Source organism: Manacus candei, unplaced genomic scaffold, assembly GCF_025592945.1.
Source record: "Manacus candei isolate 608988 ecotype Guabito, Panama unplaced genomic scaffold, ASM2559294v1 h1tg000037l, whole genome shotgun sequence".
NCBI classification, from domain to species: Eukaryota; Metazoa; Chordata; class Aves; order Passeriformes; family Pipridae; genus Manacus; species Manacus candei.
In genome coordinates, this window is record NW_026138085.1 from 5370237 (window position 1) to 5398130 (window position 27894).

The 27894-nt window shown below is 35.9% G+C and overlaps 1 protein-coding gene across 1 annotated transcript in view; it reads right to left on the reverse strand.

Annotated features, from left to right (window-relative positions):
• The window catches only part of TENM2 (teneurin transmembrane protein 2), a 1665603-nt gene that overhangs the window by 1075894 nt on the left and 561815 nt on the right, over window positions 1-27894 (reverse strand). Inside the window, exons 10-11 of the mRNA XM_051794292.1 lie at window positions 15513-15642; window positions 7838-7915 (exon numbers count right to left, since the gene is read on the reverse strand). The gene's annotated coding sequence lies outside the window, so the exon portion shown is untranslated. The remainder of the gene's footprint in view (window positions 1-7837; window positions 7916-15512; window positions 15643-27894) is intronic.

The following is a 27894-nucleotide window of genomic DNA, read 5'->3' on the forward strand; positions in this document are numbered from 1 at the left end:
CTTCTTATATGAAATATTTCAGAACTAAACTCTAGAGTGCAGTACACAAAATACTGAGATTATTTCAACTGAATCCTGTAGCCCAAAATACTACATATAATCAGAATTTCTTGAGTTTTTTTTAATTTTCTGAAAAAATTCCCATAAACTGTTCTACCATCATTATATGAGCAAGGAAACAAAAGTCTCTACTATATTTGCAATAAAAGCTTGGCAAGGGATAAGAAAATAAGGAAAGAGAAGAAAGGAGAGGAAAGTAAATACTGCTCTGCACAACTTGATCCCAGCCCCAACTAAAATGATACTAGCTGTGTTAGTGACATTGCAATTAATTTAATGGCTAATTATGTGCATCATGTGTTTGTACAGAACTAGAAAATCTACAATCTAATTTAACAAAATCCTACAATGTAAGAGAATAAAATTTTCTTTCAACGTACATACTATACCAGGGAAAATGAAGAGTCGGGTGTCATATGGAATTTCAGCCCCTGTCCATCCTCTCCATTAATAAAATGAGGATCTTATTCTTTCATAAAGATGTCATAAAGAGTGATTAACATTTATGAATTGTTCAGATAGAAAAGGATTAATTAAACAGGTTAGTACATACAAAAGGAAATTCCCTTTAAAGAGAGAGTCGTGTGATGGTGAATCACCCACTGAACAATGACTTTTGTACATTTAGGAAGACAACAGTTAGTACAAGTAATTCAATATATTATTGCAATGCAATGCAAAAGATAAAATGAGTTAAGATTTTTAATAAAAATTAAATCTGTTCTTCTCCAGTTTCTTTTAGAACTTTCGGATTTTCTGTGAGAACATTTTTTTTTCCAAAATACCTAATAGTTGTCAACTACTCTTTGTAAAAAAATGTTTTGTAATGAAAGCTCTTTCACAATCAGAACACAATCAAACTTAACAAACCACTGAAAGATGTGCTTTTATGTAGAGTTTTCAGTCTCATCATACAGGAGTAGCTAAATTTTCACAACTGGTCCTTCCCAGAATTTGAACTGATCTACACCAAGAAGACTGTGACACACACATTCTGTTCATGCACAACAAAATTATGGCAATTTAAGCAGGTTCAGATATGTAGGAAGTGATCTAGTTTGAAGAAGTGGCCAGCACCTAGACTGTCCCAGACAGGGAAGCTCTGGATGTCAGTGAACACGTGCTCATGTTCAGCTGAGAGAAATGATTCAAGTCTGTGGTGGACTATTTTCAACAAGTTATAATGACCTTTTCCTACTAAAAAGTCAATTAATTGGCACAGATTAAAAGTGTCCAAATTAGAGAGACAAGAGTTCATGGAATCTTTCAAGTGAGGAGCTTCAAAACATTAAAAAAGTCTAAAGAAGAAAATAATATCCTGATTTTCTTTCAATTTGTGTAGATTTTTAGGTTCTCCCTAAACTAGATAGATACTTAGAAGCACAAACAGAAAACGAGGTTTTGATAGCCATTAGTGAAATCTGTACCTAATGACAACTGCTGGATTGCATGATTCCTCTCACAACTAATGTTCAAAATTTGGACAGATTTCCCATTAACTCTTACTGCACTTAAGAGATTGTTTCAACATCCAAGGGAGGTAAAACGATTCTTTTTTTAATGCATACTACACTAACTTCCCTGATCTCAGCAGACTGAATTGTATTTTTGTAAGGCTCTTCAACAGGCAGCCAAATAAATAGCTTTTTCCCTGCTGCATGGTTTGCTGTTTGCTTAAGCAAAAATCCAATTTCTGGAGAAGACTCCACAAGGGCTAAATTCCCTGCCATTTACAAGTGTCCCATTAGAGTAGCTTTCTATATGGAAATAACATTCCAAGAGAAGGAGAGAAAGAGTAGGTCTGAGGTCTACTGTTCCTGATGTGCTTTATTATTTCTTTTTCATTTGAAGAGCAGAGCTCTGCTCCCATGAGAAAGAGAGTGTAATATCTGAATACAAATGTCTAAAGAAAATGGAGCTTCTTTAAAAGTAAAATCCTCTTTCTGGCTTTTTTTATTGTTTCCCCCCCTGTTATGCATCAAGGACAAGGGGAGACCTGACAGCCTCAGACTCAAGCTGTCTTTCCTTGAAAGGTTTTTAATTAGAAATTCAAAGGATAAACTCCTACTGGGGCAGGACATATTAGAAATGTTGGGATTTGGGCTTGATTACTGTTTTCTTTAGTAGAAGTTTTCATTTTAAAACAACTGCAATTAGAAGGATGAGGTGAATGAGACCCTGTGCATACCGTGGCAGCAGGAATTATCAGTTACAAGTGTTATCACACCTCAAAGGGGGGAAAAGGTAAAGTGAAAGTTTTTAATGAAAGTTCACTAAGGTGCATTTAATTTAGATCTAATAGGACAGACATTCCAAACCTGCAGGATTAGAATTGATCACTGAAAGAATGTTTACCAAAATTTAACAGCCACCTAATGAACTCTGACATTCATCTACTTCATAAGCACAAAGCTGTTGATATTATATAAAATATAAATAATAAATATTATTTTCCCTTTCACCAGTGAGCTTCCAGTGGAGAATCCCATGTAATTTTCTACCTACAAACAGAGTATCAACATAATAAGATCAAATCATGATATCACCATGTTGGCCCATTTTAAGTTATTATTTCTGAACAGCAAAGAACATAATCTTTTACATCTTTTGGTATCATTTTCAGTCCTGGAAAGGTTCTCATAAATCTCCCCCTTCTTGATCCTGGTCAGTTCAGCTGGTGCCACTTACTCCTGTGAAACTCTTGAGGCCAGCACTCTATGGGACATTTTTATACAACTTTGTGAAAGCTAATGCCAGTGCCTAGTGCAGCTGACACAATTATCTGCCCACGGGAACAAGAAAATAAAAAATAATTAAAAACCTCCCCACAAATAACCCAAACAAACCCAAAACCCCCACAAAAACCTGACACCCAATCATAGATATTAGCAATTTCTGAATAATTCCATGCATAGCCTCTTGGTCAAGTGTCACGAATTAAGAAGACTTTTTAGATATCAACTTTTAAAAAGAGTGTCCTAACTACATATATGTATGACTAATGACACCACATGGGGAACTTGGTTAACATTATCAGAAGATGAATTCAGCATATCTGCCAAAAATGTGCTGTTTGGGTTTGTGTTTTTTTTTAACAATCTTTCCTTGGCTGATTAATAAAGAACTTTTGAAACAATTTAATCTCTCCAGGGATGCGAATGTTAGTTTATATTTTTCAAGGCTGATTACTGAAGAAGTCCTAAAGTAGTTTAATCTGTTCAGGGGTGTTAAACAAATATGTCAACATTCATTTTACATTTGTGTCTACCACAGCTAAATGAGAAGAATGCTGGAAATAGATTGGAGTGCTCTGTTTGCTCAAGGAAAAAAAAAAAGTCAATATGCTTCATATTTTATAGAAGAGGTAAACTCCTTTCTAAGATGAATGCTTTTCAGATTGAAGTTTTCAGTAGCTTTACTGTTCAGATTATGGTCTGGCATTCTGCCATATAATGATATATAACCTTATAGCTCACTATTATGCAAATAACAATTTGGCTAGGAGAGCTGAGTGCTTAGATTTCCTCTAAGGACTATCATATATTTCAAACTTCTTACAACAAATTATATTTGACATTTAATTTGAACTCAATTTATGTAGAAAAATAATTTTAAAAACCCTCTTGTGTAAATTTCTAATAAGAAATGTGTTACACTTTAATTTTTCATTTTTTTGTATGTAGATATATATGTGCACAGGAGGTTTAATTTGCACAGGCAGAGAATACATCATTATGTAGTAAGCCATATGTGGAAGGGTATCCTAAATAAGGATTGCTTTGTACAAAGCAAAATATATATGGGAAACAACAGCAAAAATGTTAAAATTCATACATGCATCTCCTACTAATTAATTCTTACAAAATAAAACTGACAAGTACATATGCATTCAACCATGTTGTACAGGGAATTTATAGTGGAGGATGGTGTACGAACATAATGAAGTTCAGAAACTGGTAATTAATATGGGAAAGGTCAGTTCTAACCTGCAACTCTTCCTTTCAGATCCCTTAAATTTACCTGGTGGGATCAGTACCACACTTATGGTAGAGATCATTCCATGTTCATTCCAGCCCTACCAAGGCCACCAAGACTGAATTGGGCACAGTTTTTTTCCATACCAATGGCTCAGATTCTCCATCCAGGAGCTGGTCTGACTGTACATGTAAATATTTACAGCCTGCAAATTCACAAACACTAAACCTGTCCTATTCTTTTTCTATCACTGTGTGTTCAGATAACATGAAGGATTAGATCACTTACTCAGAAGTCTTTATTCTTCTGTAGCTTTGCCTCATCTCTATTCTCTTACTTAAACATTTGTTAAGTGCTTTTGTTACCTTGAATGAGTACAGTCAAATGTCCATCATATCATGTCACAATCTCTGAGGTTCCAGGATATTTGGTACTGTCTTTAATTAAGTTTATATTAACAAACCTATAGAAGGAAATAATAGAGGGAACAGAATCCCAACGTCACCTAAAAAGTGAGTGCATGGTTTCTCAAAAGTGGAATGTGTCTGAAGTCTTCATGAATTTCACAGCAGATCTGACATCGAGAAAAGTGCAAAAAACCCCAACCCCCAACCCACACAAACTGTGTAACTGAGAAGTTTCTTGTAGTTCCATGCCTCTGACATGTCAAAATTAGTCACATATTAATAATCTTCATACCTTTGGAGCTGATGGGTGTATCTTTAACAACTATTAGAGAAGTTCTCACAAACATTAACTCAAAATACTCTGTTGGATGATAATCCCATCATTAGAACTAAGCAAATAACTCACAGTGAATAATTTCCTCAATAATTTTTCCTCTCGTTCTACTCACACAATATCTGTGAGGAGAATGCAGCTTGCCTGAGCTGAATTGCCCTTCACTTTTCTTCAGTTTATTTTGGGAAAGACTTTGGAACATTTCAACAACTGTTATTTTATTTATTTAGATAGTTATTTAAATTTGAATATTGACTTGTGACAGTATCCTACTGGATACATTCAGCTACTGAATGAGCATAAGCCAAAGAGAAGACCTCGTGAATACAGTCATTTAAAAATTTCTACTCTGAGTAAAGTTTCTCCCACCCAGCACATCCTCTCTAGCAGAGGAAGGTAAGGGAAACATCAAATTCATCTTTCTTATTGTCTCTTGCTTATTCATGCTATCTCTTTTCTCCTGAATATACGAAAAAAGCTCAATACTGTGTGAGTCTTCTGCTGGGGAAACAGACTCATATAGACAGAAACAACCCTAAATCAGAAACAAGAGCTAAACAAGTGGTAGTAACATGGTCTGAGAAGGAAAGATGCTTATAAGAAAAATTTCTATATAAAAATTCAAACAAATTCAAAGCAATTTATTAGTAAATGCTTTGCAATTAGTTCATACAAAGTGCTGCTGCTGCTGTAACCTATGGGGTGGCTGCCTTCACAGAAACCAGACACCGTGCCTTTAATTACTCAGTATTAACTGTAAACTCAGATTCAAATGATGAATTATGTTAAGCATGTAGTCAGCAAAAATATTCCTAAGAAGTCTAATTTAAGCAGTTAAGGACATTAGTTAAAAATTCTGCAAAGTTGTGCACAATGTAGTAATGGAATATCAAGTTTTCATGCAAGAATCCATTCTAGAGAACGTTTTTTGTGCACATATCTGTTTGTTGCAAGTCAAAAAAAAACCCATGAAAAGATTAAAATCCTGACACATCTAACATATACAAACTCAAGATCAAAGTTCCAATTTAAATAAATCATAAATCCTTAGTATTTCTATTTGTATTGTCTTCCATGATGAAAGTTTGCTTACCAAAACAACCAGTAAATTTAACAGATCACGAATTAATAAGAACATATCTTGCAGTGATCTTGCTTTATTAAATATAATAAGAAAGTGATCTTGAACTAACAAGATGCTCTGACTCCAATTACACAAATCATAAAATACAGACCTTGCTTATGCCTAAGGAGAGTATCTGGGATAAAACTGCATACTTCACATTTGGGAATCAACTTTAAAACTTTAAAACATACAGAACTAAAAGGATTAGGTTCTTCTAATCTAAAAATGTGCAATATTTATGGCAGTAATCACAGCATTACAATTTAGTAGTCATAGACTTTTTTTGATATGCAAATTACTTAGAAAGAACATTGCCAAAATCAGGCAGTTGACAACTTTGTCCATTACTTTGCAATATGATTTCAATGTCTCTGTTAGTTAAGCATAGTCTGGATCAAAAATGTCAATCTAGTCTAGTGACTCACTTGGTATAATAAGATACTAATGTTTTAATGTGATTACATCAGAACTGATGCTAAGCCTATCCACAGCATATTTTCTAATCCTAGAACCACAACAGGATTTGACAAATTTAATTTTCCCTACAAATGATCTAAATCTATCCATTACATTATTTCAAAACCCTGAGACCATGATGTGCTGTATATCCATGTTTGTAACAGAGCAAACCAAAGACTGCAAGCTGGATGACACTGAACTGAGCCTAAAATATTTATCACTAAGGTAGTCCAAGGATGGAGAAAAGTTACTTTTATTTTTCTTTGTGAAGTTTTTGCTCGTTTCCAGGCAAAGGTTTTGAAAACTCGGAGGTGTCAACCAGTTCTATAAATGTGCAGAACAGGTGATTATGATTTCATGCAATCACACACCTTCTCTCCTGTTCTTACATTATACTGGTTCTCATGGTGAAGATGTGGAAATATTTTTAGATAAAGATACAGATAGCAAGGGACTTGATCTCTGAATACAGCAACATTGTAATTTCAACTTTTATCACTGAACACCTTTATTTATTCACTCCTAAACAGTAAAAGCCATAAGTCATGCTGCTCTGTGAACCTCACAAATATGAGGGTGCTTTCAAAATGTTATGCAAAGTTTTACCTCTACATAAATAAGAAGAACAACACAGCAAGTCTTAGACATTCTCCTTTCTGAGATACATTCATATACTCAATATTGCTCCACTCAGGTAGCAGAGGAGTCAATCTCAAAAAGACAAGTGACTCACCTTCTGATTATGTTACTCAGCCCAACAGCTGCTGCTACCATAGCAAACTTAAGAGCCAGTGTCACATTTCTGAGAGCTGCTAATACAACAGGGCTAATTGGCAATTTGGTCAAGCACTAAATAAAGATAAACAAGCAAACAAACACACTCCTTCAATACGGTGATGTGTGGTTATATACAAAAAAAAGAGGAGTGAACTGTTTACCTTCTGGGCATGAGGTTTATCCTAAGACACTTAAAGGAATCCATTAAATCCATTTACTAACCCTTCAGTATCACCATAATGTGCTTCTCTGGGAAAAGAGAAGCAGTCTCACAGCAGAGTGCCTGGAAGGATATCTGCTGTGCTTTGTCAGACTGAGCCTCAACACAAGGAGTTAATGTTATTATCACCATACATGTCTTTTTCAGCAGCTGTATAACAAGGAATTACTTTTTTCCTCCTAAATTTTCTTCTACTTTTCTTTCCTTTTTCCCCAGCTCTTCAGACCAAATCTGTATAATTATAGAAAGAAAAATATCCACAATGGCTTCAACTACTTACAGTGTTGCAATATGCTCAATTAAGTTTCTCTTCTTTTGGTTTTATTATTACGTGGAGATGTACACCATTCATTTCTGCTACATAAATGCTTTTAGGAAACATACCAAGACAGTAATAACATCCCTCTTTTACTAAATCAGTTGTCACTAATCTCTACATGATCTTATAGCCCATAAAGAATACTGATTATGAGACTCACCTCTTTCATCCCAAGCAACAGTGCCCCAGACCAAGAAAGACAGTTGGCAGAACAACCTCAAAAAAAATCCAGAAAAACCTAAAATAAAAAGTAAATAAGTAAATAAGTAAAAGAGAAAAAAAAAAACCCAACCTAACAATGCATCGCCATTTATATTTTCATGGGGATACAAAATGGACAGGTACTTATAAGGGGTCAAAAACTCCCTAAGAATTTTTGAAATTTAAATGGACTCTGGTGCTAACTTCCCAGAATTCAGACAGGCCAACTAACATTTTAACTATTTTACAAGGCATTTCTCTGCAAGAATGAACCATGTGGAAATATCCATCATCTATGATCTCTGGAAAGATTTCTTCAGTCTGATAGTGCTCTTTGCAATGAGAACAACAGACATTTTGGAAATAGAGAAGTCACACAAAGTTGCAGAGCTCAGAAGGAAAGAGGAACAGATGGTTTCACTAATGAGTTTTCTAAAACACACACCCTGTCCTTGGTGGACATGGTGCAGGAGCTAAAATGTTCCAGTGATTATTTTCTTAAATAACTAGACCTTTTCTAAACAGATTTACATAGTCAAGTTGTGTTAAATTCTAAAAATCAATATGCAAAAGTTCTGGTTTGTTTTGTGTTGGATTTTTTTTTTCCCTTCATGCCATGATAATCTCAAGAAAATCACAGGACCGAATTTTCACACTGTTAACAGATCTTCCATAATAATTTATGAAGACCTACTGAACTCATTGATGTTAGGCATCAGCAACTAGTTATGATTATTGTCAATAAAGGCAACTTCAACTTTTGGGAGGTGTATTTTTGTTTTAATTTTATTTAATGCATACTGGGAGTAATGCATTCTCGTAAGAAATGGAAACTGCTGCTGTGGTAAATGAGTGTCATGATATGCACTTGGTGACTTCTAGAAAATAATTAATTCTATAGGATTTAACATCATAAAAACAAATTAGTACCAATTTACTCTTACCTTAAATTATTAAACAGTATTTTTAATTTGCCATTATAATGAACAAATAAGACATTTGAAAGTAATGGAAAACTTTGGAATTAATGATCTGATTTTTTTAAGGAGAGCTCCTGAAATTTCCTTTCTTCATTTAAATGTATTTTAACATTTGTTGCGTCTCTTTTTTCATGGTACAATATCACTATGTGCATTTCTAAGAAAAAAAGCAAAAGAAAACTGCCCAAAAAATTAAAACATTGTTGAGCATTCAATCACTATATCTTTCAGTAGATACAGCTGCTTGGAGACAGGTTATTAGTTTTAACCTTTTACTGTAGACTCTTATTATCATATTCTTGCTCAAAGTATGATACTGTTCTTTACTGTCTCACTTTAAAAAATATATTGTATAAACAAACGCGAGAAGACATTGCCACTATTTAGTAACCACTTCTTGCATTGCTTTAGAGATTACCACAGTGCCTCTGAGGTGGAGTAATGACATTCACACCACCACAAATGGATCAATGACCATTGTGGGAGTGAGTTTAGAGCTGCTCTAACTCGTGTGTCGGTGAAGCCAAGGATTGCTGTCGAGAGCAGATCCTTCCAGGGTGGAAACACTTGGCCCACCTGTGTTATCTGAGAGAGGCCATTCAGCAATGTCATTGCTCTGAATTCTCCAGGACACTTCTCTACCCACAGGATGTTTTTGCATTGCTACATCAAGTTAAAGAGGATGCTTTTTGGCCAAGAAATTTTGACATTGGTAAAGCTTGACATGTTTCTCAGGATTTCACTGCAGCAACTGAGTTACAACCTATATTATTTCATAACTGAACTTTACTATTCAGATGCACATTTTAGTAAGTGTTCACTGTAACAAATGGAGAGAAATATCTGCATCCCTATGTTCAGGTGACACATTCCATGCCTCTCTGTTTAACTGAGCCTCTGTGCTGTGTGACTGATGCTTTTCCCTTTCAATACACTCCCAAAATCTTAAAGGCCTCCAATGGATAAACAGTAAATGAATTGTACTAAAGGATGAATGTGAGAAGTTTTACAAATTGCTAAATCCGTTCCCCTGAGTGAGGCATATGGACATCCTTGGATGAATTTGGGGGCTATTTATTGATCTGGAGAACTGCATGAAAATAGTGAAGGAAAAATGATGCTTTTCTGACTTGGTTGTGTTTTCCTTAACAACACAGTAAAGTTGAGCTATTTACATCAGTTATTAAAAAATGTCTTCATAGAGAACACATTGTAGCATCTCACTGCTTTATGAAGTAGATTTTGGTAATATCATAATGAAAAATGAAATTTCTTACATTTTTGTTTTTAGTGACAAGTCCCACCAGACTGAAATAAACTACAGTTCATACTAATGATACTCCAGAAAGAATATAAAGTTATTGTGCTGGTTTTGTCTGGGATAGAGTTAATTTTCTTCACAGTAGCTGTGTTTTGGATTTGTGCTGGAAGTGGTTTGATAACACAGGGATGCTTTAGTTATTGCTGAGCAGTGCTTGCACAGAGTCAAGGTCTTTCCTGGACCTCACCCCACCCCAGCAGTGAGGAGGCTGGGGGTGCACAAGGAGCTGGGAGGAGACACAGCCAGGACAGCTGACCCCCATGGACCACAGGGATATCTCACATGTGTGGAATCATGCTCAGCATATAAACTATGGAACAGAGAAAGGAAACTGGAGGGGACCGGGTGGGGGATATTCTAAATTATGGTGTTTGCCTCTCCAAGTAACTCTTGCATGTGATGAAGCCCTGCTTTCCTGGGAATAGCTGACCACCTGCCTGCCCACAGGAATTGGTGAATTAATTCCTTGTTTTGCTTTGCTTGCATGTGGCTTTTGCTTTATCTGTTGAATTGCCTATATCTCAACCCACAAGTGTTCCACTTTTATCCTTCTGTTTCTCCACCCAGGGGAAGGTGCTCAAACAGCTCTGTGTGGCTGAGTTGCTGGCTGGGGTTAAACCACAACAGTTACTTATGCTTGCTACTAGTGCTACCCCAAAAATTTTAAATCATAGTGACTTCTTTTTCTTAAGTTGAACAAATTCTAGGACAGGGAGAGAAGCTGTGAAGATCAAATGCCACATTGCACTAACCAAGGAAATGATAAATGTAATCTCAATGGATATTGCAGTTGGATAGACAGAGAGATGTATCTGGTAGACTGTAGCTGAAAGATACTCAGAAATAAATGAAGAGAAAACTGAAACTCTGAACAAGTATAAACTGTCCAAGCCAAGACAAAAAGTCATTTGGTTTAACAACTCATACATTCTAATACCACTATTTAAACATTCCCATGGAAAAAAAAATAGAGAGTCACCGTTATTTGCTCTCTAAAAATAAAGTGATGAAAATTTAAATAGTTAAGTAATACCTGCTCTGGTCATAGCCCTTCCAGTTCACAGCTATTGCTAATAAAACTGTGCATCTCCTCTAGTATCACTGGTAGTATATTAATATTTATAGCTTACTAAGCAGCATAAAACTAACAATTGCTTACAGTGCAAGAGACAGAAAATGCAGTGAAAGAAATCTAGTTTTCCCAAACAATATTTCATATATAAAAACACATTTTCAAGTAAAACTGTTCAAGCTGGATGGAAACATATTCATTTTAAAAGTCTGCATAACATTTGGGAGGATTCATTAATTTGTTTCCTTTCAGCTTTGAAGGCAGCAGATCCAACTTTTCCTAAGGGAGTGAAGCAGTACCCACAGCAGAGGCAGACAAATTTATAAATTGCTCAACCTACTTGGACATACACAAATTCAGGGGATCATGTGAGATGTATGTGAGGGTGCCGAAGGATGTGTCCTGATGTCACTGTAAGATTGCTCTCTGTCATCTTTGAAAGGTCACAGCAATCAGTAAAAGTTCCTGGAAGGTTTCTGATGACTGGAAAGCAGAGGTCAGAAAGACAGATCCCAGCAAGCACAGACCTCTCAGCCTCTTCTCTGGAGTAAATTATTTGGTTTTACCATGAGAATGGTAAAATATGCCCAGAGAGGTTACAGAACATTGTTGAACATGTTCAAGACTCAACTGCACAAGCCCTGAGCATCCTGATCCAAACAGAACTAATGTGACAAAGGGGTTAAACTAGTCGAAGTCCAGAGGTCCTACTCAAACTAAATTGTTGTATGATTCTGCAGGGGCAAAGGATCTTAAGAAAAAGAGAGAAAAAAAAACAAACATTGAAAGAATCCATGCTACTGATCCATCATTTGGCTTCTTTTGTTTGTTTTTCTTTTCCTCCAAGTCAGTATTATACTAAACACTAATCTGAGTCTTTATTATTACATAAAACATTCCTTTTTTCAAATGTAATGAAAAGCTCATTACGACTTTCCAGCTACCAGTGCAAACAGTGTACTTAGCCAAATGGTAATTGTATCGGTCTCCCTTCTATTCCAATACTGCTCTGAAACTTGTGTCCCTCAAATGAATAATTACCTACAAAATAATTAAATGTTGCTGATATGGTCTACTCATCCCACTTGTACATAGAAACAGCAAAGTCTGTCTTCCCTGAAATCTATCTCCGTCATGTTGGATAAGCTCGCTGCCCATCACACGGCTGGCATCGATCCCTACTCAATTACAGATGAACATAGCACCATATTAAAAGACAAATAAGGTTTAATTTTAATCACAGACAGCCTGTAAGTCCATGTTCCATTATAGATTAAAAGAACCAATTATTTTTAAAAGTAAAGATTTAATGAAAGGCCTTACTAATATACAGACACATCGCTCCCTCTGCATTCTAAGGCAGACTCTGCAGTACTGATGGAAATTGCTGCAAGCAATCTGAGCAAGGCATGGGGATGCATCTTGGAGAAGAATGTTTTTCCTTCAGATCACAAACACACTTTCTCAACAGGGTTTCTTTGGAAAGACTTTCTCTTTCAAAAGAGTAAAATCACAGACCATTTATAGACAACAAATTAACTCCGTGGCCAGAGTTTTATTGTTACTAAGGCAGAGTAAATGCAAAATAATTGCACTGAAGCAGACAGAAATTCCACATTAACGACACCGAGTGCTGCTGAAATCACTTTATCCCAGATTCAGAAAGGTTGTTAGGAGCCTAATTCTCGTTTGAATTCAATGGGAGTTAGGCACCTACACATCTCTGAATCTAGACATTATAGTCTTCCATCTGTAACAACAGGAGTTGGCTTGCATAATTAACTCCAGAATCTAGGGCATCAGAATTCTTTTTTCTTACTATTCATTCTTTCCTATAAGTTTCCAGTTTCCCTCATTTATTGAGGTAGTATAATGTTTGTGAGACTGTGAAATAATAAAAATGTGGCTCTGTAATGTTGTTATTAGCTCAGAGAATGTGAAGATAAAAATGTGTATGTTTAGAGAGACATCTACTCACTGGGTGATCAGACAATGCTGCAAATGCAATTCCACTGGTACAGAGAAAGCACGAGAGGTTATATATATATAGAAAGTTAATATCTCAATTTTTAAAGCTATTTTTATATAATGCCATTCTTTTGTGTAGGAATTTTACATATACTGTTCAACTAGAAATGCTTTAGTACATGGCAAAGTCTCTCCTTCATTTTCAAAATTTAAACCTACCTCCTTTAGAAAGGTTAAAATTAAAGCACCATTTACCAACAGACGTTGTTATATCAATCTTAAAACTCCCATTCACAGTTAAAAAAAATAAAGCAAAACAAAACAGGATTTCCTTGTCCATAAAGAACCTGTATTTTATCTGCCCCACTAAGCTTTGAGGAAAAAAGAAAACACTAGTTAGGTCTGTAAAATGAGAATCTCAGAAAAGAAATGCAGGTATTTCTGAAACATTTTAAGGATCTCATATCAAAAGGTCACTTAGAATACTTCTGATGATGAACAAAAGAGTTGGGAAACCTTCTCATCTACTTATACTCAGCCCTTCCTGTTTTTATCTTGCTAAATTCCTTTTGGTTTTGTCCTCACTGATCCCTGAAGGAAAAAGAAATCTCAAGCTTCTCTGCACTTGTTAGATATTCACAAAGAGAATATGGGAAACCAGCAAGCCAGTGCTATGATGGAAAACAGCAACTCATAATGCAGGTGCAATGCAAAGATTCAGCTTCAGAAAAAAGCAAGTGTGTTTGTTTTCTGCTGGGATCGTGCTCACTTTTCATACACACAATTAACAGAAACCAGTAAGTGAATCTACCAGGCCTAGGGATAACCAGGATTGTGCAGAACCAAACCCTTACTGGAATCCTATTTCTTTTCATTTTAAAATAATCCTTTAAATATAACAATTTTTAGTTTCTGGGTATACCACCATATTCTTCCAGTACCTTCTGTGGCATATCTTAAAAGACACATGAAATCAAGACTTTGTTAAATCCCTGCACGGAAAAACTGTGAAAACAAGATAAAAAAAGATACACACAGAAACTCCTGTCTTAGCATATCTTTCATTAGCAATATGTGGATATAAGAAGTAACAGGTTTCACTCAAATATTTAGAATATGCAAAGGTACAGATCATTCTCTAGCTGACCTAATATCAGTTCAAGTCAAGACCTGGATTACTGGTCCAACTATGATTTTAAGATTAACACAATTATTTTACTGTATCAACATAAAACATATTGTACATTAAATTTAATATCACCGAATTTTGGAAACTTTCTAATTTATTCTTATCTGTTCTAAGTCAGTGACTTCATTAAAGAAGAAATACATTTTATACACAAGAAAAATTAGGGAACATATATAGTGCTTTCAAAAGCCACTTTATGTACTTGCTATGCATTCAAAAGTGGAGGCTTGTGTATTGAAAATGTAAGCTGAAAATGTCACCTGCTATATTCCTAGTTTAAAATAATTTATTGTCATGTTTTATTTTTCAGGTTCAAAGGCCTCATCACTATGTTCTAGCATTGCCATATTGTCTACTAAATCTTCAGATATATTTTGTCTCTGGTTTCTAGATAAACCTATTATAAAATGTACCTTTACAGAGGCTGCTGAGTAACTTTCACATTCTGTGTTGTGTTTAGAGATGATCTGAATTAAGGTATTTTGCAAAAGCATTAGTCCTCCCTCCTAATTTGTGTTTGCAGCAGTGACAAATAGGATTTTCAGTTATTAGCTATCATGAAAACTGATACAGCATTTTCTGCAGAGTAATAGATGTCTTCATTCCCACTGTGACTAATAGCACTGAGACATTTACATGAGATTGCTATTTTCACAGATAGTAATTAGGTGCTTGATTCTGCCATGGCCTTTCAAAAGGTCTTAGATACCTCAAATTCACGTAATGGTACCTACATAGGTATTATTTTGGGAAAATTTTACAAGCACAGTACTGTAATATGCTGAGATATTTATACATGAACTTTCCTTTGAACAATACCTCAGCATAAAAAACAGTGCACTTAAAGTCTGAAATACTTAATAAAAATGGCCAGTTTTTATAAGCATCATTTTGAAATTAACTGAGTAATTTTGGCTGTATAATCATACCCCTGAAGGGATGCAATAAAATATAAATTTAACAAAATACATTTTCAGAACGGGCTTCAAGCTAGTGTACGTACAATTTTGATCCAAATATCTAGTCATGAGTATAATATCAGACCTTTAATTATAATTTCTATTATAATTGTTCTATTGAAGAAAATGTAGCCAGTGCACTTACCTGCAATTATGCACATACAGTCTGTGGAAAGAGTAGATAAAGACCCTCCTGTGAACCACCACTTGCTGAGCTAATTCACCCAACTGGTTTAATTTCGTTTGCCCTCAGTCTGTTGTTGCAGTGATCACATCTAAATGAAAAGACAAGGAAACACCAAAATGAAAAAAAAAAAAAATCCCTAGATTTCTTGTTTCAGTTTTCAATTTGACTTTTATTCTCGAACAATCAGAAAGTTAGGGTCACAGAAAGCAGCTTGTAAGATGAAGTGTTTTGAACACTTTGTGATGATAGGCTTTATGAATATCTTACTGAGTAGCTGAAATGTGTGGCCTCATATAACCCATGACAGTGCACACCTGGTGCTCTGTGACAGCTACCCTGTATTTTAGTCCTAATAAATTGTGATTTATAAACCCATGAAGAAAAGTCTTTTTGGGAATATCCAGTGTAATGCTGCTTCTCAAAGTTAAACAGCCTTTTTAGGCAGCAAAAGGTTTTCTGTGACACTATGATCTGAAGGAATACACAAGTGTTTATTTGAAAGATCCATATGCTAATATATATGTTCCAATATTATCATATACATCATCTGCTAATATTTACTGCAGCTTTGCATCCCCAATGCACTGTGGAGCAGCTCTGTTACCAGCTCTGTACAACAGGGATGTGTGGACTCAACAAGCCCATGTGTCCATCCATAAGAGCTCCTGCTTATGGGAAGGGACTGATCCTGGAGATAACTCAGCCTCTTATATGGCATGGGTTATGGAATAGCAGGATTACACTTCCACACAGTGCACCATTTAGTAAAAACAGATGCTATAAACACACTAAAGCTATTCCAGAAAGGAGGCCCAGGACTGCCCCCCTCCCATCTAATCCTTAATGTAGGTACTTCTCTAGAAAGTATCGACTCCCTGTCACATTTTATAATTGCTTCATATTGCCCAAATCATCATTTAATAAGTTAGACAACAAACTTCAACCAGTAAATGGTCAAAAAACTCTTCCAGTAAATTCCAAGGTACACAGTGTAATGTGTAGGTATAGTGTCAATTCTTTTGTACAAGGAATTTGACATGGAGTCTGCTCCTCCCCCAGAATCTTTCTTGACCTTGAAAACTAGAAAGTTGTTAGCTTAGTCCTCTGGGGAAATAGCAGTAATAAATGCTAGGCTATTAAAAAGTACCATAAAATAAATTTCAACCCAAAGCAAACAAACAAAAAAACCTCAAGTCAGCAACAAAAAAAGAAGTATTTTCATCATCTAGATAGAGAAATACTGCTACGAAAAGCTTCCCAAAAGGAGACAAAGTACAATTATTAATATGATAAAGAGCTTAAATGATAAAAGACATTTTTAGAAAGTAAGAATAATGTCTACAATCCAGAATAGCACCCTAGTATGTCTGATGCCCAGTATTAATTATGGCAACAACAGTGCTTGCTCACTGCTGCACTTTCAGCTATCATTTAACTTCAGTGGAATGACCAACACAAAGTTAAATATTACCACGTGTCTTGGAGGCAGTAGGTCTTTCCAGTAATCCCCCAAAAAACTATTTATTCTATCAATTATCCCCTAAAAGTCCCCTAAAAGAAGGGCTAGGGTGGTGATTAAGCCATGTATTAATAATTTAATTAATTAATTCAACTGATCAGATACTTAAGCATAAAATAAAGAAAAACTGGAAAAATACAAATACATGGGCCTCTCAGGCAAACCAGTGCTCACTGCAAGGATTTTTTTCCATCATAAGACTTCCTACGCATTACTAATTACATCATGTGCCCATCTTGCTGCCACTAGACACTCAATTGCTATGGGTTGGTTGCTTTCCTGAGGCTGCTGATATGTTTATAATAAACATGGACTAACCACAAAGCAATGAGTCCCAACCCCTCGGTGATTTTATCTTGGTGATTTTATCTTAGACAGAAAATGCTAGGAAAACAAAAATCAAATATCTTATTTAAAAAAATAACAGAGATGTTTGGCTCATCTCCTGAAAAAAAATGGTTTGCAATTAGAAACCAGCTTGATCACGCAGATGTCTGGCTTACACTCCTTTATATTCTTTATATAGGGATTTAAGAAATACAGTGCCATTTACACAAGTTCATTTAAATGATTTGGGCATGGAACTTTTTGCTTTCTGCGTTAATTCAAATATTCCTATATGACTACTTTTGATAATGCCATGAATTACATGTAAATCTTGATCATACAGATTTGAATGTACAGTGCCAGAATTTAGTCTTGTACTGTCACTGCTCATGTAACTTCAGCTTTAAAAACAGAGGCAAAAATCCTTGTTCTCTTTCCCAAATGCTTTCCAAAGCCAAGGCATACCATTGGAAAGCTACAAAGCAAGAATTCATATTTCCAGACCTTCTCCAAACAAATACAGCACAGTGACTCTAATGAAGATGTGTCTATTGTCATAGAAATATTCAATAGGTTTATCTCTTTATTTAGATAATGAACAATATGCACCAGAGCAACAAGATGTTAAGGTAGATTCCTATCAAACATTTTATCTTTAAAAATTCAGCACATCAGTGGTGAAAATTTGAAACAATATTGATACCTATTTGCTAAATATTTAATGACTTAAATTGAAATCTAGGTGTTATGAGGAGGCTAAATTCCTTAAATCTCAATTTTTCAAGACATGCATCATGAACATCCATCAACACACATTAGCACATCACTTCAGACATGTCCCAAAATGAAGAGCACCAGCTACCAGGATCATCAGAACTCATGGAGTGAAAACAGCTTTATGGAGCTTTATGGACTCATTGAGCATGGATGGCACGGTAATGGTCCCTGGCTGGTTTGGGGTTTACCAAACACATCATTCTCCTCTCCACTTCAAGAGAGCAAAATGCAACCTCAAGAAATGGAGGACACAAAAAGATTCATTGCACTGCCTTAGAAATGGTATCCTCTGAAGAGTAACAGTATGAGTTAAAAACCACAGGTTGTCAATTATGGGGACAACATCCAGCAGCACATCCACCATTACCCACAAAGAAAACACACAGAAACATGATCTTTAGAGGTTTGGTAGAAAAATACAATGTAGCAGCCCACTAAGAAATGTTAAGCCTCCTTTCTGTGAAAGCAATAGTCGTATTTAAACAAAATCGGACATAAGCAGTAGCTGCAGAGGTGGAGAAAGCTCATCATTATTAGCATTTCTGAATGCTACCAGAGTTAACAAATTCAAATATTTATGAGGGAGAACATAGGGGGAAAATGTCTGCTGGCGTGCCTTTTATGACACACAGAGAATAGATCCATAGGATACAAGAGAATATTAGAAATTCAAGGACTGTCAGCACCTGACAATAACATAAACAAGGGTGTACAAGAAAGAAGTCAAATCAGTACTACATAATAAACATATTTACCTCTCTCGGGTTTAGAGTTATTTTTCTACTGAAAGAGTGGAAAATAACTGAATTCCTGAGATAAGCTGGAAGGTTTGGTCATTTTCGCTGCAAAATTTGTAAACTCAAAGTACTTCACACACACTCCCACCTTTCTTGATTATTTTTTTGCTGTTCCTGCTTTTGTTTGTTGTTGATAAAAGAAAAGGCTAGCAGTTTATCTACAGCAAGGATTTACAGCTGTAGCAACACTTCTAGGTCACCAGCTTCAGCTAGCCAGGCTGACACAGTAAACTTGTGAATGCCAAAGGCATGGAATGCAGAAATTCCCCGGTTTAAAATAAAAGCAATAATAAAAAAATAGTAGAAGGAAACAAAAGGAGAAAAAAATAAGGGAGTGGGCAAAATTATCATGACAATTCCTTTAGCTATCAGACTATAAATTTTGCAGGAGTAGGAGCTCCACCCTCTTTTGAAACTTTCACAATACACTGAAAATTTATGAAGATTTACTGGGAGAGAGAGAGAGAGGGAAGCTGACAGAATGCAAAAATAGCTTTTCAGTTTCTAATGCCTTCACTTGGGAAGCCTGACAGGCTGTGGTCCATATTCCAGGTTTGGATAGCCAATACAGATTTTGAAAAGAGAGAGCAACCCCCTGTCTTCTAATTAAAAAGTTATGGCTGGATTTAGGGGACAATTCAGATCCCTGGGTCTCAAAGCATCATTGCAATCTGGAAGAAGGCCACTGTGCTTCACCAAGGGGTAGAATAAAAATAAACTCCAGGTCTAATGAATGTATTAAGAGATACAGCAGTATTGAAGATGTTCCGGGGCCAGACATTAAATATATAAATAATGAATACAACGTGGACGAGGTTTCCAGTATCTCAGTCCTTTATTTAGGCAGTTTAGTGTTAATTCATTTATGGGAAATAGAAATTTAATAATGGAGACTTCCTGGTCTAGCCATCAAGGATGAAAGAACTTCTAGAAGCCTAAGTATCACAAATTCCACCTAGAAATGTACACTTTTAATACAGCAAGTGATTAACCTGTCTAGTCATTTATTGAGTGGCACAGGACACTCACAAACTCCAGACATCCTGCAATTCAGAACTGGATCTTAATCAAAACAAAGCTCTAGATCAAAAAAGAAGTCCTGTGGCTGTGGTTTGCAGGATGACAACTGTTGAAGGATAAACGTGGTCTTTCAGAAATTTTTGTTATAAAAATTCAAAATTGATCTACATGGAACACCATTTAAGAAAACAGTAAAGCTAAAATATGTAGATAATCAAGTGAATAAAAATCCATAGTGACTGTACAAATTCAGCTTAAACTTAGTTGGCTAATGACCTTCAGCAGTACTCTGAAATGGTAAGCTGCAAATGAGGCAAACCAATAGGCATGAAAATTCCTAAGAAGTGTTCTGATTTTTTTTCCCAACTCAGTCCAGTAACAAGGAGGTGATTCAAATTATTCAGCAGATGGCTCAGATGTAAGAACAGCTTGGTAGAAGCAGGACAAGGCTAATTAGAGCATTATGCCTGTGCCTTTTCTTCTTTATTTTCCACATCATTCCCTCTTCCCTTCCATAGAGTGTATCCAGCCTCTTCATTTCCCTCTCGAATATCATCTTCTATCTCAGCAATGCTCTTCTGCAGCAGCACAGCACAGAATTGCAGAATAAGCAAGAGATTTGTGCTAAGCAGGGAGCCAGGAGGGAGTGTTTCCCTCTTGGCAGGTGTGCTACTATTTTCAGTTGCTCGCAGGGAAACTGCTCTTTTTCTGTATTCTCAGCTGCTCAAGTTAAAAGCACCTGTAAAATACCCTGTGAATGTTCATGCAGACTGATGGCCAGGTTTATACAACTGCTACCTAAATTAAAATCATGGGAACACATAAGATTGAAGGCCATGGGTTCCACACCCCTAGTAAATTTAGACTATAGGGAAGCTGAGTACACAGGGCCTTTGATGCCACAATCTACACAGTGTGTCCATTGGGAAAACCAAGAGCTCGGGGGCAGAGCTGTGTGTGCAGAACTGAGACAAGATCCAGTCCCTCCTGCAGCTCTTACACTCTCCAGGGCAAAGCATTTGCCAGCCTGAGGAGCCCAAGGCTTGCACTGCCCCCATGGTGTTTTGGGACATGTTTAACCATATCATCCTCTCTGGAAACAGGAGCTGCTGACAATTACTGAAATTATCAGTAATCTAAGACTTCTCTTCCCTGCCCTGTATTGCTCTACCCATTTTGTATTCATCATGATGACTTCTGTGCCTGCAAACCACCAGATATTTGCATTGGGATGGATAAGATTATTGACATTCACAAGGTTGCACATCTGTATTAGAGAACAGGAAACCCATTTTGTCTTGTAATGTAAGTCAAACTCATACAAGCAGCTAATACTATCTTGTTCTGAGCCTTTTTTTTCTTTTTAAGCTATAAGGAAAAAAGCATAAATGTATCTGCCTATGTGAATGAATAACTACTTCTCTATTTCACAAATCATGTTACATGGTAGGAATTACCATCCATCTAACACAGAAATATAAATAATGTGAGCCCTGGGACCACCTATTAATTTCTTTCTTAGCTCATACAATTTCAAGTGGGATTGCTAGTTTTGTTTCTTGTCTAAATTACATCAGTGGAAGGAATAGGAATCCTTTATACAAATCCTTTATGTTTAAGATAATCTAAATATATAGTGCTTGAAAAGACTGCCACCAGTGCTATCTTAGCATAACATAAATAGGGACAAGAATACACCAGGGTCATTTACAACTGTCTTACCTTTTTTTCCTAACGGAATATACTACAGTCATATCTCTGTTGAGCCACTGTGAGATATGCAGTGTCACAAGACCTTTTATTTTTTTAATTTTTTACTTTTCTTGGCAGACACATCGATGAGATTGTGGTTATAAGTTCCAGCTGAATAAATTCAAGAAAACCTGTGGAGTTTATTTTTTAATTAAAACAACGTTCTATTTCAAAGTCATAAACTTGTTGTTAGTTACCTACATGTGAACTCAGAGTAATTGCACTGGCATTACTATAATGACTCTCTGTTTATAAGCAGGGAACTGAGAATGTGAACTAGTGAATCACATTTAGTGAATTTCTAAAAGGAAAGTTAAAGCAGTATTTATTACTGATTACGAGCTTGACCTACACTAACAAATTTTCTAAAGCTGCTGGAAAGGAGCAGTTAGAGCCTCAAATGTCTGCAGCATCATGGAACAGTAACCTGGAGATACAGGAGCAGCCACATATCACCTATTCCCACAGATGCATTTTTGTAGGGGGAATTGATAAGACACAGAAGTTAGCAGAGTAATGACAAGATCTTCAGATTTCTCTGTGCTGCCCTCCACCACAGCCACGTGTGATACAGTGCCTGAATGCAACTGCAATAATAAAGAACAGCTCACACGTAGTTTTAATCCATTCTGATCCTTTGGAATCTGAGGGTCTCAAGGAAGAATAAACAGACACCTCTTTCCTAATCAAGTTGTTCCTGACTTAGTAAGGTTGAACTCTTGAGAAATATTTTTCTTTTTGTCTCTTAAAACATGTTTGAAAATATCCTTCAACATAACCAAGCCCCTGCAGAAATTTAACAGGGACAGACAACCAAAAGCTGTTGTAACTGGCCCAATGAAATAATCAAGTCCACAGCTCAGACCAGGTATACAGCAATATGAAACAGCAGGAGTTTAAAGATGTTCCAAAACAATTTCTTGCAAACCTTCAACCATTATATTTAGCAAATGTGTTGTTATTTGCATTCAGTGTTTAAGCTGCAGCCACACTCAGCCAGGTCAATGTATAGTTCTGTGCATAATTCAAAAACTTATATAAAAATCTATATATAATAATGCAAAGAGACCTGTCAACTTTACCTTATTTTACATCAAACAATATAGCTTCCAGTAGTGATTGTATTAGCATATTGATTTTAGGCAAAGAAACTGTGAAAACCGTCATGCAAATGGAAAGAGTTTTGTACCATATTTTTGTAAAAAAAACTTCTAGAGGGGGGGCAATCGGTACAATGCAATAATTTGAAGCAGAGATGTTTTAATCATACCATCTGGGCTGTAGAACTAATGAGCAAAAGGGTGTTTCTATTAGTGACTCTAACTGTAATTGTTATTTTAATTGGCTGAAATAAACTCTGCTGCCCCCAGGCCAGTCATAACATTATGTTGGTGTGGAGCTGCTTTCCCTTCAGAAGGTAGAAATGCAATGGAAAAACTTCCCTAGGAATAACTAAGAAGCTAAAATAGAACAGTTACTAATTTTCATAAAGATTGCCTGTGGGGTAAAAACAAAAAAACCAATCCACCCTAAAATGAAATACAATATAATAAATATCCTTGAGTACTAAAGCTTTCTGGTACTGGACAACATTTTATTCATGCATCTGGCCTGAAAATTCATAGAGAAAGGATGGCCTTGTAACTATTTTCTCCTCTAACCCTTCTGACAAGAATCCCACATAGGTGAGAATTATAATTAATGTTTTGGTTGATTTAAATTTTCTTGGAAAAAGAGGATATTAAAAATAATTTTATAAACTTAGATTTTACAAAGTATCATTGCCAATTCATTAGATTTGTGATATTTAAAAATAAACAGATCTCTTAAAATGGGGAGTATCAAAAAATCTGTGCATAACTGACTCAGCAGTTTCACTTCTAATCATTCAGTAGCATTAATTTGACCATTTTTTCCTCTGTCTGCTTACTGACAAATATTTTGACAAGTCCTTTGTACACGAAAACAATCTTCCTTTCACTTTATGTATTCTGCAATGTGTTTCTCCTCAGTCTTTGTTTGCAACAGCAAATATTTTAGCATATATTTAAGGCTGAACCAATATACAGATTTTGAGATCCAGTACATACAAAGGCAGAATCAAGGTCCCTAAACAGTTCTTCATAGAAATATTTACTTAAGTGTATATTTGCACCTGAATCAAGTAAAATTGAAGTCTTTATCTGTCAATAAAGGAGTAATTATTGGTGTTTATCTCACTTTTCTACCTAGAATATATACATAAAACAGTTTTGCTGAAAGGGCTCAGGCCTCCATCTTACACCTCCCAAGATCATCCTAATCCCTGGGTGACAACTTTTGTGAGGGGATGTTTTACCACCCTCTTCAAACTGGACCACCAGTCAAATTAAAAATTTCCTACTGATCAGAACAACACGATTCTAAAAAATGAGTGAATTCAGACTTTATAACAACAACTGATGTCCTCCCTCTACATAGTCAGGCTTCTTGGGGCACGGACTGAAAGCTATTTCCTCCCCATCTGAACTGGACAGTGTCCAAACAAAGGAAACCTTTAAGACACTGTTCAGCATTTCCAATCAGCCATTCCAAGAAGCTCCCCACTCAGCAGGGTTGCTGCTGTGTTTTCTATCCAGTGAAGATTAACTCTCCCCAGAGATTTCTACACTGCCTTAGGTTGTTACATGCAGAGAGTTCTTTCACATTTCCAGCCTTTAAGTACTCTACCTATCTAAAGCCTGAGTAGCAGAGGCATCTTGTCATGTGGCAATTGCTGCAAAACTGAAAAGACTTGGGATATATTAATTCTGGGTATGAGCAAATATACCAAAAGGAAAAAATATACTAAGTATTTTTGTATCAAAGACAAAGCAGAACTTGCCTGTTCTTCCTGCTTCTGTATCTAAAGCAATTATTCACACTAACATCTATATTTAACTATGTCCTGGTCTTTTTCTTGGGGACTATGACACTAAAACACATGAAAGAAAGCTTGACTTACCTGTTGAGAGTAAAAGCTTTTTCTGCAGGAGACTGAAGCTGTATGAGGTCTCCTGCAGACTGAACCCTCCTGAAGGACTTCAGGACTTCCTGCTATTTCATTTGATATCTTCACCTCCCAAAGCTTAATAACAGTGTTTTAAGAGATCAGTAAAGAAACAAAAGTTGTTTTTTTTTAAAAAATAAAATAACTTTAGTAATGTCACCTTGCTGCTGATTGTGCTTGCCATATTCTAAGGTATAGGATAGACAAACTGTGTTTAGGCAACTAATAAAAATGGAAACATAAGATTATAGCCAGTGTTGAAACATAGGTCGTCATCAAGGAAATAAAAGTAGTATTTTATATTTTAAGGAAATGGAGCTTTGAGATAACTAAGGTTGAACATCTCCCATGTTACAAAACGCTTCTACAGTAGTTACATTCTCCCTTTGTAGCAGTTACTACTTGAAAGTTCAAGCTTTGATAGATTTTTGCAGTCGTGACCTCAGCTTATGTTTATATCTTTTGTTTAATGGATTTCACACATACATTTTCACTCCATACTTCCATTAAAAAAAATCCAAGAGCAAATAAATTTGGATCTATTGGAAAGACAAGACATAGCATTTCTCTGTTTATGAGTAACAGGCAACGAGCTTTGTATCATCCAGACAGTGCAGGGTCTTGTCTGGCCTTGTTTAACTCTGGTAGTAATTGTCTAGCAATTAGGTTGACAATTGTGTAGCAATTAGGTTCCTTGAATTAGTTTGAGTTAGTTTTAATTTACAGTGATGACAGGTGGAGTGACTGAACTACCATTCCAACAAAAGTGTGCTGTGGAAGAGGACACAGGCAGCATGAACAGAGGTCCCAGAGCATAAATCAGAAGCACAAATCAGAAGGATCAGCCTGGAAGAACAACATTATTCTATTCCAGTAAGACCAGTTTCAGAGGAAATAAAGATAAACATTGAAAATGGAATGAATGGAAAGTAAAAAAATACATAAGGAGACCATATTTTATGAAAGCAAACCAAATTCACCCTAAAACTGAGGAGGAAGACACTGCCAACACCACAGGGTTGCCAAAAGAAAGAAGAAGGAAACTTTTATCACTGGCATCACAGTCCTCCCAACAAAGCTCTCAGGATGCTTTTTGTAATCCCTTCCTCCCCACAATGGGACTATCACCACCAGTACACAGTATGAGCACTACACCAAAGAAAAGGAGGAGGTACCAGAAGGTTTTTCTGCCTAACTCTGTGCAGTTGCATTGTTAAGTTCTCCTGGTTTGATATGGACTAGGAATACACATTATTGAAAGCAGACTGACAGTCTGGACAAACTTCAGCCAGCCTAACTAGATTCCTGCCTGCACATGTAGGTGTGCCCCCCTTTCTGCCCACAAGAAGATTCTGAGTGTGGTGACCTGTGAATTCCAGAGCTAAGTCTGATGACTCAGAAGGAATGCTTTTTGCATCTTTTTGTATTCTGCCCAATTTTTCATTGTAAGCATTTATCTAATGGCATTTCAGACATTCCTTACAATTATATTAAGCAGAACTGATGGCTAATTGTCTTACACATGCCCTTAATTCTACTGAGATCACTGAAGATCCTCCTGTGAGTGTAACAGACTGGTCACTGAGGTTTTGCTTACAAACACTCAGTGGTGTTTGTTGGGGGGAACTATTGTTTGATAATCACAAAACAGAACACATCACATTTTTGAACTACAACATTCAACAATTTGCATTTGTTTTAAGGGTGATGGACCTGGTTATCTTCAGGTCACTGAATGCCTCTGGTAAAAATTATCACAGTAGAGGCAAACAGCAAAGCCTGCACTTATGTCCTCCAGTGTTTTCCACTACAAAGACACCTTTTCATTAGCCTATAAAAACAAGTTGATCTTAATCATGCAACTAAAGTTGTTTTTTTGCTTAACTGCTTTCCTAGAATCAGGAATCCGAATGCTCCCTATGGAACACAGAACTATGGATTAAGTAATTATCTATGCTGACCTAAAGCCTACTAGAATTTATCTATGATATTTTTAATTTATACAATACATAATATATAGTCACTGTGTATAACTGGAATCAGATGTCTAATACATTTCACACAGTACAGAGTTTTTTATTAAAATGGATGCAAAAAAAAAAAAGAATAAAAGAGAGAGAATTATGACAACTAAAGGAAAAAATAAGGCAAATGGGAGTTATGAGAATAAAAGGTTCTAGAGATAAAAATTTACCATGCTGTATAAATAACAGAGATTAATAATAATTAATAATGACAAAAGTAAGGATTTTTCAAATAATAATTCCCATGAGTTCACTTCAGAAAAAAATAAAATTACAACTATTTAAAAGCCCTGATGTTATTTTGAGGAAAATACCCAGGCAGACAATAGAGGGGAAGCTACTTCCCCTTGCACATATACTTTAAAATGCCCTTTAAAATAGTTTTACCTCTCAGAGAAAGTTTTGAGAGGCTGCTTTATATACTTTATCTTTTAGACATGTTTCATTGCCTAGTTTTTAAAATAGTGATCGAAGAAATCATCAGGCATGTTTGCCAGTTTTCCTCAAACACTGGAGAAAACTCTTAACTCAGATCCCATAGTGTGATATATCTTCAGGATATGGAATTCCTCTCATTTTAGCAGGATGTGTGGAGCAAAGTAAAATGCCAAATTAATGCTTAAGAAATGTAACTTTCTGAAAAAGACACCTGTCTGAGTTTTGTTATTTACCACCAACACCCCCCCCAAAAAAAACACCCTTGTCAAAGCTTGCTCTAATATTCCATTCTGAAGAACAGATTTTCAGAAAATAGCTCTCCAGACAAAAAAACCCCCAAATGCCAAATTTAAGTTGTCCTGGTCTTCCTTATGGGGGTTCATTTTTTAACCAGTGCTAATTCCCCCTTTTTCATCTGGAGCAGCTTCTTTCCTGTATAGTCAATGGTGCCATGTGGGAACATTAGGGCCAGATGTGGATGATTAATAACTGTGTAGAAAAGCTAAATCTTTTATGATAGACCACATAAATCTCTCTACTATGAGATGTCAGTTCTCCAGTCTGTAGCCTTTGTATAGGATTTTTTAGGCATTTGTTGCCTTTTTCTCTCTTGAAGTACTCAGATGATAAGACACTAATTATGATGATGCACTAATTA